This window comes from Dipodomys merriami, unplaced genomic scaffold (genome assembly GCF_024711535.1).
Source record: "Dipodomys merriami isolate MVZ:Mamm:240054 unplaced genomic scaffold, mDipMer1.0.p SCAF_36, whole genome shotgun sequence".
NCBI classification, from domain to species: domain Eukaryota; kingdom Metazoa; phylum Chordata; class Mammalia; order Rodentia; family Heteromyidae; genus Dipodomys; species Dipodomys merriami.
Genome location: NW_027205159.1, coordinates 9,671,809 through 9,685,216, shown reverse-complemented (window position 1 = coordinate 9,685,216; position 13,408 = coordinate 9,671,809).

The window sequence follows — 13,408 nt, the reverse complement described above, 5'->3', positions numbered from 1 at the left end:
AGTATTGTTTGTTTTTATTGTTGCTCTCTTGTTTTTAATTTTATGGGAGGCAAAAATGGGGTATCGGAATAGTGGAGGAACAGTGAACGAATGCAGTCATAATATTCAATATACACTGTGTAAAAAAATGAACTAAGCAACTTATGGGCAGGGACAGGAGTGGGAAAATGAAAGAAGGAATGACATTGTCCGAGAAGCATTATATTCATTGTCTGATGTATGAAATTGTAACCTCTTTGTACAACTCCTTAATAATAACAATAGAAACAAATAAGAAAATTAAAAATGAACTAACAAGGTGATGAAAACATAGTTCAGGTATTAGAGTGCCTGCGTAGCAAGCTTGAGTCCCTAAATTCAATAATAATAATAGGATTCGAGGGGGTGGGTCCTAGCTTTTGAGCCATTAAGAATCAAGAACATTTTAGTTTAAGGCCAGCTTGGGTAAAACATTTTCAGGACCATCATCATAACCAATTTAAAAAAGTTGAGTACAGTGGTACACATTTATTATCCCTACTCTGCATGAGATATAAATAAAACTGTCCAAGCTAGTCCAGGCAAAAAGCAAGACTGAATTCAAAAGCTAACAAAGGCAAAATAGGTCTAGGGGAATGGCTCAAGTTGTAGAGCACCTGCCTAGCAATGTAAAAGCCTAAATTCAAATTTCAGTATTAAAAAAAAAGAGAGGGATTGTAGTCATATAAATCATTTTGATTACTACAAGATGAATAAGAGTCTTAATAATCCACTAAATATTTAACATCCATATTTTATCCAAGAGCAATAAATTTGATAAATGCAGCAACAAAAAGTAGACAGTACCAGCAAGGGTGCTAGTAGCTCATGCATGTAATCCTAGCTACTAAGGAGGCTGAAATCTGGATTATTACATTTCTAAATCAGCTAGGAAAGAAAAGCACAAGAGGGTCCATCTCCAAAATAACTAGCAAATGAGAGGATTGGAATCATGGCTCAAGTAGTATAGCACTAACTGAGCAGTCAGGCACCGGTGGCTCTCACCTGTAATCCTAGCTACTCAGGAGGCTGAGATCTGAGGATTGTGGTTCAAAGCTAGCCCGGGCAGGAAAGGCTGTGAGACTCTTATCTCCAATTAACCACAAGAAAACCACAAATGGCACTGTGGCTCAACTGGTAGAGCACTAGCCTTGAGTAAAGAGCTGAGGTACAGTGCCCAACCCCAGAGCCCCACAACCAACAAAATGAAACAAAAAAAGCAAAAATATTTATCGATCCTAAGAATATAACTCTCATAAATATAGTGCTAGTCACTAATACTAGGTGGTGGAAAATAAACAAAAAATATTTTTCATAGTTCTGGATACTAGAAGATCTCACTCAAGGATCCCAACCATTTGGTTCTTTTTGAATGTTTTCTCTAGCTGCCTTCTTGACGACTTTCACATGGACTTCCCTTTGTGTGTGTGTGTGTGTGTGTGTGTGTGTGTGTGTGTGTGTGTGTGTAAGAAAGAGAGAGAGAGAGAACAGACTGACAGACAGATGCAGAGACAGAACAGTATTTCCCCATCCTCTCATCTGATTCAGACACGAATCCTTTTGGATTAGAGCCACACTTCATGAGTTCATGGAATCTGAATTGCTCCTTATGGGCCTGTTCCAAAACATCGTGATCTGGGGTTGAGAGTTAACCCTAAGGTACCATAAGACCAAAGAAAGATTGGGCGGAAAAAACTGAGAGAGAATGAGGGAGGAGGTGGCATTGTTCAAAGAGAAATGTACTTAATACCTGACTTATGTAACTGTAACCTTTACAATAAAAATATTTTTAAAAAGGAGACAGTCTTTCTAGAGAAATAAAATAAAGAAGCATCAGAGAGAAAAAAGACCAAAGAAAGAGAGGCAGACAGATCCAGGGTTTGCCCAGAGTGGAATTTACTGGGGCACGTAGTGACAGCTGTAGGGACCCCAGCCACAGGAGGACCAGTTGGAGAGGCTTTTGTACTGGTTAGTCATAAGTGACTTCATCCTGGCTGGAAAGTATCTGTTACATCCTAAGCTAGTATCCAAGGGTCAGGCACATTCCTGACAGCAGTGCTTGTTACAGAGCTCTGCATTCTCTCCCTTTGACATCTTTATAGTTTGCAGAAACTCCTAAGGTTAATCTGGGAGCAATCGGGACTCATGACTCTGTATGGAGTCATGCAGGAACAAGGATGAAGTCTGCAGCCAAGTCATGATGAATCCACACATTGTATCTCTCACAACCATTTTTTTTTTGCCAGTCCTGGGGCTTGAACTCAGGGCTGGGGCACTATCCCTGAGCTTCTTCTGCTCAAGGCTAGCACTTTACCATTGAGCCATGGCCCCACTTCTGGCTTTTTCTGTGTATGTGGTACTGAGGAATCAAATCCAGGGCTTCATGCATGCTAGGCAAGCATCCTACCACTAAGCCATATTACCAGCCCTCTCACAACCTCTTTCACAGTGTGCCCTGAGTCTTGGGGGTTTCAGCACTGTGTGGGCAGCCTGTTGTGAGGTCATTTGTCCTGTTTGAGCAAAAGTCAGCAGCAGCAGTATAGGCACGTGCAAAAATAAAAGAGATGGAAACAATCCAGTGATGGTCATAACCTACTAGGAACTAAGAAATAACTGCAACAACTAACTCAGCCCATCTCCTATTGATAGGAGTTGTAGAGAACAAATCATCAGAGAACCTATGCAACTTGCAAATGGCAGAATAAGCTGTTAAGCCAAAGCCTGCCTGACAACAAAATAGGGTAGCAGGCCACAAAAGAATGAAAAAAAGTAAGTCAGTCATGGGTGGCTCATGCTTGTAATCCTAGTAACTCAGGAAACTGAGATCTGATGATTTTGGTACAAAGCCAGCTGAGATGGGAATCCACAGAACTCTTATATCCAATTAAGTACCAGTAAGCCAGGAGGAGAGGTATGGCTCAAATGGTAGAGTGCCAGCCTTGAATGAAAAAGCTATGAGGGCTGGGAAGGTGCCTCAGTGGTAGAGCCCTTGCCTTGCATGCAGGAGGCCCTGGGTTCGATTCCTCAGCATCACATAAGCAGGAAAAAAAGGCCGGAAGTGGTGCTGTGGCTCAAGTGGTAGAGCGCTAGCCTTGAGCTGAAGAGCTAAGGGACAGCGCCCAGGCCCAGAGTTCAGGCCCCACAACCAGACCACCCCCTCCCCCCCAAAAAGAAAAAGCTATGAGACAGGGCCCAGGTCCTAGTTCAAGTCCAGTTCTGGCATACAAACACACACATAAAAGTAAGATATCTGTTAAGTAAAGTAAGAAGAACAAGGAAGTAAGGATGGGGTAGTAAATCTTAAGAACTCTAACCATATAGGGGACAGAAAAGTGACCTTCCAATAAGAAAGCCATCAATCTATCTTCAAGAACCCCACTTCTCCCTACTTAACCCCTCTGTAACCCCAAAGACAATGCAAGAAATCTGGGAAGGGCTGAAGTACTGTCTTCCTGTGACATACTCTTTCTCATCCACATTTTTTTTTCTGATACACTTTCTAATCACTTTTACTATGCTTAAGTCTTGCCTGAATTCTGCTTTGGCCAGAGTCAAGTTCCTGACTGAGGTCAATGTAGCTCCTCTAAGTTTCTAATAACCCTATAGGAAGAAGGGGGGTCTAGCTAGGATTCATTTGATTCTTCATGTGTTACTCATAATTGGTTTTGACAACAGCACAGGCTACAGGAAAACAAAAACTCTAGTTATATCTTTTTTGCGTGTGGCAATACTAGGGCTTGAATTCATGACCTAGGCACTGTATCAAAGCACTTTCACTCAAAGCTGTTTTCTACTACTTAAGCCACACCTCACCATCTTCTGCTTTTTACTGGTTCATTGGAGATAAGAGATTTATAGAATTTGCTGTCCTGGCTAAAGCACATCTTGACCAGAACCATCTACTGGGATTGGGTGGGGGTTGGAAGGTAGTCTGGTGGCTGTAATCCTAGCTACTCAAGAGGCTGAGATCTGAGGACTGAGATTCCAAACCAGCCCTAACAGGGAAATCTGTGAGACTCTTATTTCCAATTAGCCAGAAAAAAGCTGGAGGTGTGAGTCAAGTGATAGAGCATCATCCTTTAGCAGAAAAGACCAAGAGAGCAGAAAGCCCTGAGTTCAAACCCTAGTGCTAGCGAGCGTGTGTGTGTGTGTGTGTGTGTGTGTGTGTGTGCACGCACGCGTGCGCATGTGTGCACACAGAACCTGCTGTCACAGTCACTTTGCAACTATTTTCTTGGATCCTGGAATCCAGAAAAAACTGGACCACTCACCAGGCATCAATGACTCTTAACTGCAACAAGGCCATATTGGCAGAGTAGCCCCGTGACTGCTACCAATGACTACAGAACACACCTTCCTCTATTTAAACCTAAAATTTACCTCAGTGCCCCAAAGACAATTCAGAAGGGGTGGTTTCACCAAGGCCCCTGGTCCTGTAGATGCAGCCCCATTCCACCATTCCATGAAACCTTCCTTTGCACTTCTTGTCTCTTTGATTGCCATGTTGGGACAGGTGACTAAGCCTTTTGGCACAAGTAACCAATCCTAATTGAACCAGAACTCCTAGAGCTGGGGCTTCTCACCCTAAACTCTGGTTTCATTTCTCCCATAGATAGGGCAAAAGATGGAGTCTCAAATTTCAAATGCCATCAACACTGAATCAGGGTATTTATTTTTTCTTTAGGAATTGTCTGCATGAAGAAAACCACTACACATCTGCTTTCTTCTTATCTTAGTGGGCCCTAATTTCTTTTCCTATTATTTGCCCCTTTTTCCTATCATACTTTGTGATAAGTCTTGCCTTGTCCTGATCACATTCATTTGGTCTCACTAGAATTGACAGTAGTCTCACCCAAATCATAAACATCGTGTCTCAAAATTGGGCTGAGAAGGAAGAGAAATGTGTAGCACCATTTCCCTCCTACCCCTCTTTGCCAGTCCTGGGACTTGAACTCAGGGTCTGGGCACTGTCCCTGAACTTCTTTTGCTCAAGGCTAATACTCTACCACTTGAGCCCCAGCACCGCTTCTGGCTTTTTCTATGTATGTGGTACTGAGGAATTGAACCCAGGGCTCCATGCATACTGGGCAAGTACTCGACCATCAAGCCACATTCTCAGCCTGTAGCACCATTCTGAGGGGAGTTTTGCTTTTTTTTTTTCCATTAAAAAAAACTTTTTCAGCCGGGTGCCAGTGGCTCATGCCTGTAATCCTAGCTACTCAGGAGGCTGAGATCTGAGGATCGCGGTTCAAAGCCAGCCCGGGCAGGAAAGTCTGTGAGACTTTTATCTCCAATAAACCACTAGAAAACCAGAAGTGGTGCTGTGGCTCAAGCGGTAGAGTGCTCGCCTTGTGCTGAGGAGCTCAGGGACAGCACCCAAGCCCAGAGTTCAAGCCCTGCGACCGACCAAAAAAAAAAAAAAACCAAAAACCAAAACCAGAACTTTTTCAGGCCCTTGAAACACCTGGGCACAACTGGCTTGCCACATTTCTGTTTGTTGCAGAACACCTGGGCTTCTGTATACTTTTCCATTGGATGTACTTGACCTGGAAGATCTCTTTCATTTACCCATGTCTATATCCTGCCCACTAAATAACAATGAATTCCTTGGATCTAACAGACATTATTAAGATATTGCCTAAACATCAGGTGAGTGGTAATGTAAGACGCAACTTAAAAGATGCTTTCCTGGGCCCTGTGAGTTAAGAAAATGGAGGAAAATGGAAAAGGAATAGACTGGACTCCATCTTCAACAGGCTAGGACTGTTATTGCCAGCAAGGGGCAAAGACCTTCCCACAGGTATGGAGGTTGTGCGAGGAATTGGCTTTGGGGTCAGGTTTATATAGGTCTTAACAAGAAAGCAGAAAATTAAAAAAAAAAAAAAAAAAAAAAAAGCGATGATCTTTTGAGGGCCAAGGGCTGTGTTCTTGGCTAGGCCCAGAATGGAATGTTCCACCTAGGCTTTCCACTAAGTCAAGGACGGAGTGACCTGCCTGTGGACAAGCATGTGAGTACACACCTGGTGTTTTGCTTGATCTGGGGGAACAAGGCAGGAGTCATAACTTCTCCAGAACCCCTCCAAGGATGCAAAGGCTGAGCTAATGGTCAACCAGAACATACCTATGACTTGAGATTAAGTATATGTATCATTTTCCTCCCTTGCCCCCAATTCTCCCTATTTAACCTGAAGCCAATATCTGTACCCTTGATGATGGGCTGAAGATGTACTAAAATGCTGTCTTCTTTTGATTGTCATGTAGTAAGTCTTTCTCTGCCCTTCACTATGTGGCTAGACCAACCCTGGGACTCCTGGATTTTGGGCCTAGGGCCTAAAGACACACTTTCAGTAATAATGCTAATTTCCTCAGGTTCAGTTACTGCCAGAGAAATGGCCCCCCCTACTGATAGGAATTAATGGAAAAGCAGCCACTCTGGCTGACAAACCAAAACCTACCAAATGATGGGGCAGGAGACTAAGAAAGAATGAGAAAGGACAAAAGAATGAAGAAATAGTGGCTGGGAAGGTGGCTCAGTGGTAGAGCGCTTGCCTTGCATGCCTGAGGCCCTGGGTTTGATTCCTCAGCACCACATAAGCAAAAAGAAAAAGGCCGGAAGTGGCACTGTGGCTCAGGCTGAGGAGCTGAGGGACAGCGCCCAGGCCCAGAGTTCAGGCTCCAGGACCGGACCCCCACCCCCCAAAAAAAAAAAAGAATGAAGAAATAAGAAGGGTACCATAAATCCTTGACATCACAACCTTACAGGAAACATAAGGGAGACTCACCAATCAAAACTACATTCAAGGACTCTGATGGGTCCTTGGGCTAAAGTCTTGTCTTTCCTATGGCATGTCTATGCCACATGCTCTTTTTCTGCCACATTTCTGTCATAATAAACTTTCCTATCACATTTATTTATGTTCAAGTCTTGTATATGAATTCTTCTCTTGCCAGACTCAAGGTCTGATATTGCTTAGCTACTCTAAACTCTGTGGTAACATATTTGGTGCCATTGGCTGGGAAGTTAAGGATGAATGATGTCTTTTCTGACTTGAACTCATGAAATGATTACAACTAGAGTAACATCATTTAGGCAGCTATACTTTCACTGGGTACTTGTTTGAAAGCAGAGGCTATTTTATAATTATCTTGAAATTCTGTGTGTGCATGTGTATGCGTGTGTGTGTGTGTGTGTGTGTGTGTGTGTGTGTGTGTGTATGCCCGTGCATACATGCCAATACTAGGACTTGAACACAGGGATTGAGTGTTATCTCTTAGGTTTTTTGCTCAAAGCTGGCACTCCACCACTTGAGCCACTGCTGTATATCTGGCTTTATGATGGTTAATTGGAGGTAAGTGTCTCATGGACTTTACTGCCCAGGCTGGCTTTGAACTGCAATCTGAAGATCTCAGCCTTTTAAAAAGCTAGAATTACAGGTGTAAGCCAAATGCACTCAGGTTCTCTCAAGTCTTAGGCAGTGCAATAGCACTCCCTGAATAGGAGGTTCCTGTCCTGCATTAGCATAAGATATGCCTTTGTTTTGTACTACAATAATGAGAGGCAAAGAGGCTAGACTCCTGGGTGGGGTGGGGAGAGTCTCTACCCTCTGCCACTTCAACCTCAGTTTCTTTCTTATTCTCCTCCCCTCTTAGAGATTCCAATTCTGTGCATCCCATTCTGATGCAAAGAACTGTATGTGGATAACAGCAACTAGCCACACAACATACTTATTGGCTGATTTTCTCTTCCTTATAGTTCAAATTGATTATGAAGTGAGTGCAAGACAGGAGCTGGTGACTCTTACCTGTAATCCTAGCTACTCAGGAGGCTGAGATTTGAAGATCGCAGTTCGAAGCCAGCCGAGGCATAAAAGTCTCAGTGAGAGTCTTATCTGCAATTAACCCCTCAAAAACCAGAACTGGAGCTATGGCTCAAAGTGGTAGAGTACTTGCCTGGAGCAAAAACAGCTCAGAAACAGCATCCAGACCCTAAGTTCAAGCACTATGACAAAAAAAAAAAAAAAAAAAAAAAAAAGTGAGTGTAGCAGACAATAATTCAGATCAAAGGGCACAGGTACAAAGTTGGGGAACTTTTAGTTAATTCACAGAAATCAGCAAAAGCATCTTTTAGGTTGCTTCTTACAAAAGAAAGTCCAACTACTAATTTATAATATGAAGTCAGGGCCAACAATAGGCTGGAATACATTGTTCTATGCAGTAGGGAGTCACTTAGAGCAGGGTCCAGCCTAATTTCCAGAGGGGAAAGGATTTATTTTGGCTCATGGTTTCAGAGGTGTCAGTACACCACAGCAAGAAGTTAAGAGCAGAGCAGTTCATGGCATCTAAGGAGCAGAGAAAGAGCGACAAGAAATGACCAGTGCTAATATACAACCAAGAACCTACCATGTGACCCACTTCCTGTAGCTAGGCCCCACCTCTCAATGTTTCCACAATCTCCAAGAATATTGCCATCAGCTGGTGACCAAGTGTGCAAAACATGAGCCTGTGGGGAACATTTCACACTCAAACTATAATAGCAATCTTGAAAAGGAAAAACCAACTTAGAGGACTTATATTTCCAACTTAAAGTCTTACTGCATAGATGTATTCATTAAGACAGTATTGAACTGGCAGACAGAAAGATCAATAGAATAAAATCAGAGCACAGCGCAAACCCTTACACTTATGCCTAATTGATTTTCAACAAAGTTGCCATAATAATTCATCAGGGAAAGAACAGTGTTCTCAAGAAATGGTGCAGATGCAAATGAATGTTAGTGTGCCAGGAGTGAAGCGGACTCCTTCCAAAACCTCACCAAAAATAGATTAGAGACCTAAATGTAAGAGTTTAAAGGGATAAGACTTTCAGAAGAGAATATAGAATATATCTTGAGCTTGGATAAACTAATGGAATCTTGAATGTGACACAAGCATAAAAGACAAAGGAGAAAGCCAAAAGGACTCACTGAAGATAAAAACTTTTGCTGGGATCATACCTATAATTCTAGCTACTCAGGAGCCTGAGATCAGAGGATTGATATTATCTCCAATTAACCAACCAAAGGAAGAAGTGGGGGTGTGCCTACAGTAGTAGAGTAATAGCCTTTTTTTTTTAATTGTATTTTATTTTATTTGAGAACATACTGTACAGAGGGGCTACAATTACATGGGCAGGATAATGCATACATTTCTTACCAAGCATTGCAGCCTCCTCCTTTGTTTACCCTTCACTTCCCTTCCCCGCCTCCCCCCTCCCCCCACCCAATTTTACCCCCCTCCCCCCACCCAATTATACCCCCCTCCCCCCCACACCAACATTGTAAAGCTGGTTTTGACATGACATTTTGTACTTCTCATTGTTGCAACAGGTCCACCTGAATCCTTAAACGACTTGTTTGTCCCCATCTCCTCCACATGTTATACTGACATCAAATATAGTGAAAGCGGGGGTTACACTGTGGGGGAGGGACATACAAAGCAACAAAGAAATAATCTTATAAATGCGTTAGAAACACATGCATGAAAGAAACGAAAACATTAAAATACATATTTAAGGGTTCATTTTCCTAACATCACATTATCTGACCTTTTCCACTTGACTCATACCTATACTAGATATTGCAAATAAGGGAAACCATGGGACCTATGCTTCTTTGGGCCTGGCTTACTTCACTTAATATAATTTTTTCCAAACCTTTCCATTTCCTAACAAATGGGGAAATGTCATTCTTTCTGATGGAGGCATAGAATTCCATTGTGTATATATACCACATTTTCTTGATCCATTCATCTACTGAGGGGCATCTGGGTTGGTTCCATATCTTAGCTATGGTAAATAATGCTGCAATAAACATAGTTGTGCTGGTAGCCTTAGTGTGGTCTTGTTTGTAAACATTTGGGTAAATGCCCAAAAGTGGGATTGCTGGATCATAGAGGAGATCTATGTGAAGTCTTTTGAGGAACCTCCATACTGCTTTCCAAAGTGGTTGAACAAGTTTACATTCCCACCAACAATGAAGTAAAGTTCCTTTCTGTCCACATCCCCTCCAGCATCTGTTGTTGTTAGAGTTCTTGATTTTTGCTGTTCTAACTGGAGTGAGGTGATATCTCAATGTTGTTTTGATTTGCATTTCTTTTATGGCTAGGGATGTTGAACATTTCTTCATGTGTCTATTGGCCATCCTTCTTTCTTCTTCAGAGAAGCTTCTCTTTAAGTCTTTCGCCCACTTATTTATTGGGCAGTTGTTTCTTTGAGGATTTGTTGTTGGGGGGTTTAATTTTTTGAGTTCCAAGTATATTTTAGATATGAGACCCTTGTCCGTTGTATGGCTAGTAAAGATCTTCTCCCAATCGGTGGGCTTTCTATTGATCTTGCCAGCTATGTCATTTGCCCTGCAGGAGCTCTGCAATCTTATGCAATCCCATTTGTCCAACCTTTCTTTGATTTGTTGTGCTTCCGGGTCTCTATTCAGAAAATTTCGACCTGAGCCAAGGAGACCTAGGGTTTCTCCTATTCCATCCTGTAATGTTTTCAGAGTGTCTGCTTTGAGTTCAAGGTCTTTGATCCATTTGGAGTTGATTCTGGTGCAGGGTGATATATAAGGATCTAGCTTTAGTTTTCTACATGTAGTTAACCAATTTTGCCAGCACCATTTACTGAAGAGGCTGTCTTTCTTCCATTCTATTGTTTTAGCTTCCTTATCGAAGATTAGATGGCTATAGGTCTGTAGGTTCATTTCTGGGTTTTCAATTCTATTCCATTGGTCCTGAGGTCTGTTCTTATGCCAATACCAAGCTGTTTTGATTACTATGGCTTTATAGTAGAGTTTGAAATTTGGTATTGATATTCCTCCAGCAGTGTTCTTTCCATTGAGGAGCGTTTTTGCTATTCGGGGTCTTTTATTGTTCCATATGAATTTTTGGATTGCCTCCTCTATTTCCTTGAAGAATGAGGGTGGAATTTTGATAGGTATCGCGTTGAATTTGTAGATAGCCTTGGGAAGTATTGCCATTTTCACGATGTTAATCTTGCCAATCCAGGAGCATGGGAGGTTTTGCCATTTTTTAAGTTCTGTGTTGATTTCCTTTTTCAAGATTTTAAAGTTTTCATCATAGAGGTCCTTCACTTCTTTGGTTAAGTTAATTCCTAGGTATTTTATTTTTTGTGGGGCTATTACAAATGGAGTTGCTTTCCTAATCTCAGCCACACTTTTCTCATTGTTGGCATATAGAAAAGCCATTGATTTTTGGGGGTTAATTTTATAACCTGCTACTTTGCCAAAGTTTTGAATCAGCTTGAGTATTTTGGGAGTGGAGTCCATGGGATTCTTTAAATACAAGATCATGTCATCTGCAAAGAGGGAGAGTTTTATTTCTTCTTTCCCTATTTGGATCCCCTTTATGTCTGCATCTTGTCTTATTGCTGTAGCTAGGCATTCTAATACTAGATTGAAGAGAAGTGGAGAGAGTGGGCATCCTTGTCTCATTCCTGAGTTAAGAGGAAATGGCTTTAGTTTTTCACCATTGAGTATAATGCTGGCTGTAGGTTTGTCATATACAGCCTTTATTGTATTGAGGAATGTTCCATGGATTCCTAATTTTTCCAGAACCTTCATGATAAAGGGGTGTTGGATCTTGTCAAATGCTTTTTCTGCATCTATTGAGATAACCATGTGGTTCTTATTCTTGCTCCTGTTGATGTGATGAATAATATTAATTGATTTGCGTATATTGAACCAGCTTTGCATCCCTGAAATGAATCCTGTTTGATCATGGTGTATGATCTTTTGGATGAATTGTTGAAGTCGATTGGCCAAAATTTTGTTGAGAAGTTTTGCATCAATGTTCATCAAAGAAATGGGTCTATAGTTCTCTTTCTTTGATGAGTCCCTGCCTGGTTTTGGGATGAGGGTTATGATGGCTTCATAGAATGTGTTCGGTAGTGAGCTTTCTCTTTCAATTTCATTGAAGAGTTGGAGGAGTATTGGTGTGAGCTCTGCTTTGAAGGCCTTGTAAAATTCCTCTGTAAAACCATCTGGTCCTGGACTTTTCTTAGCTGGGAGGTCTCTTATTGATGTTTCTATTTCAATGCTTGATATGGGCCTGTTAAGCTGGTTTAACTCATCTTGGTTTAGTTTTGGCATGTCAATATTTGCTAGGAAAAGGTCCATTTCTGTCAAGTTCTCAAACTTATTAGCATAAAGTTTTGAGAAGTATTCCCTTATAATGTTCTGAATCTTGGTTGTTTCCGTGGTGATGTTTCCATTCTCATCTCTGAGTTTATTAATTTGGGTGTGCTCTCTCCTTTTTCTGATAAGGTTTGCTAAGGGTCTGTCAATTTTGTTAAGTTTTTCGAAGAACCAACTCTTTGTTTTGTTGATTCTTTCTATAGTTGTTTTGGATTCTAATTCATTTAATTCTGATTTAATTTTGATTATTTCTTTCCGTCTACTGGATTGGGGTTTATCTTGCTGCTCTTTTTCAAGGAGGTTTAGATGTGTCATTAAATTGTTAGTTTCCGATCTCTCCAATTTGTTGATGTAGGAGCTCAGAGCTATAAACTTGCCTCTGAGTACTGCCTTTGCTGTGTCCCAGAGGAGCTGGTAATTTGTGTGTTCATTTTTGTTGAATAGCATAAACATTTGAATTTCCTTTCTAATCTCTTCCATGATTCAGCAGTGTGTTGTTCAGCCTCCATGTGATACCGGACTTTCTTTGGTGGCTTTTGGTGTTGAGTTCTATTTTTATTCCCTTGTGGTCAGAGAGAATGCAAGGTATAACTTCAATGTTTCTGAATTTAGACAAGTTTGCTTTGTGGCCTAAAATGTGGTCTATTTTAGAAAACGTTCCATGTGCTGCTGAGAAGAACGTGTATTCTGATGCTGCTGGGTGAAATGTTCGGTAAATGTCTGTTAAGTCTAGTTGATCTATGCAGCTGTTTAGATCTGCAGTTTCTCTGTTGAGTTTTTGCCGAGTTGATCTATCTAGTGGGGAGAGTGGTGTGTTAAAATCCCCAACAATTAATGTCTTTGGATCTATATGGGATTTGAGGGAAAGTAGTGTTTCTTTGATAAATTTGGGTGCTCCATTGTTTGGCGAATAGATATTTAGAATTGTAATATCCTCCTGAAGGAGAGATCCTTTAATCAGTATGTAGCGACCTTCTTTATCTCTTCTCACAAATTTTAATTTGAAGTCTATTTTATCTGATATTAGGATTGCAACTCCCGCCTGTTTATGAGGGCCGTTTGCTTGGTAGATTTTGTTCCAGCCTTTAACCTTGAAAATATGTTTGTTTTTACGGGCAAGATGTGACTCCTGCAGGCAGCAGATAGAAGGGTCTTGTTTTTTAATCCAACTAGACAGTCTATGTCGCTTAATTGGAGAGTTCAGT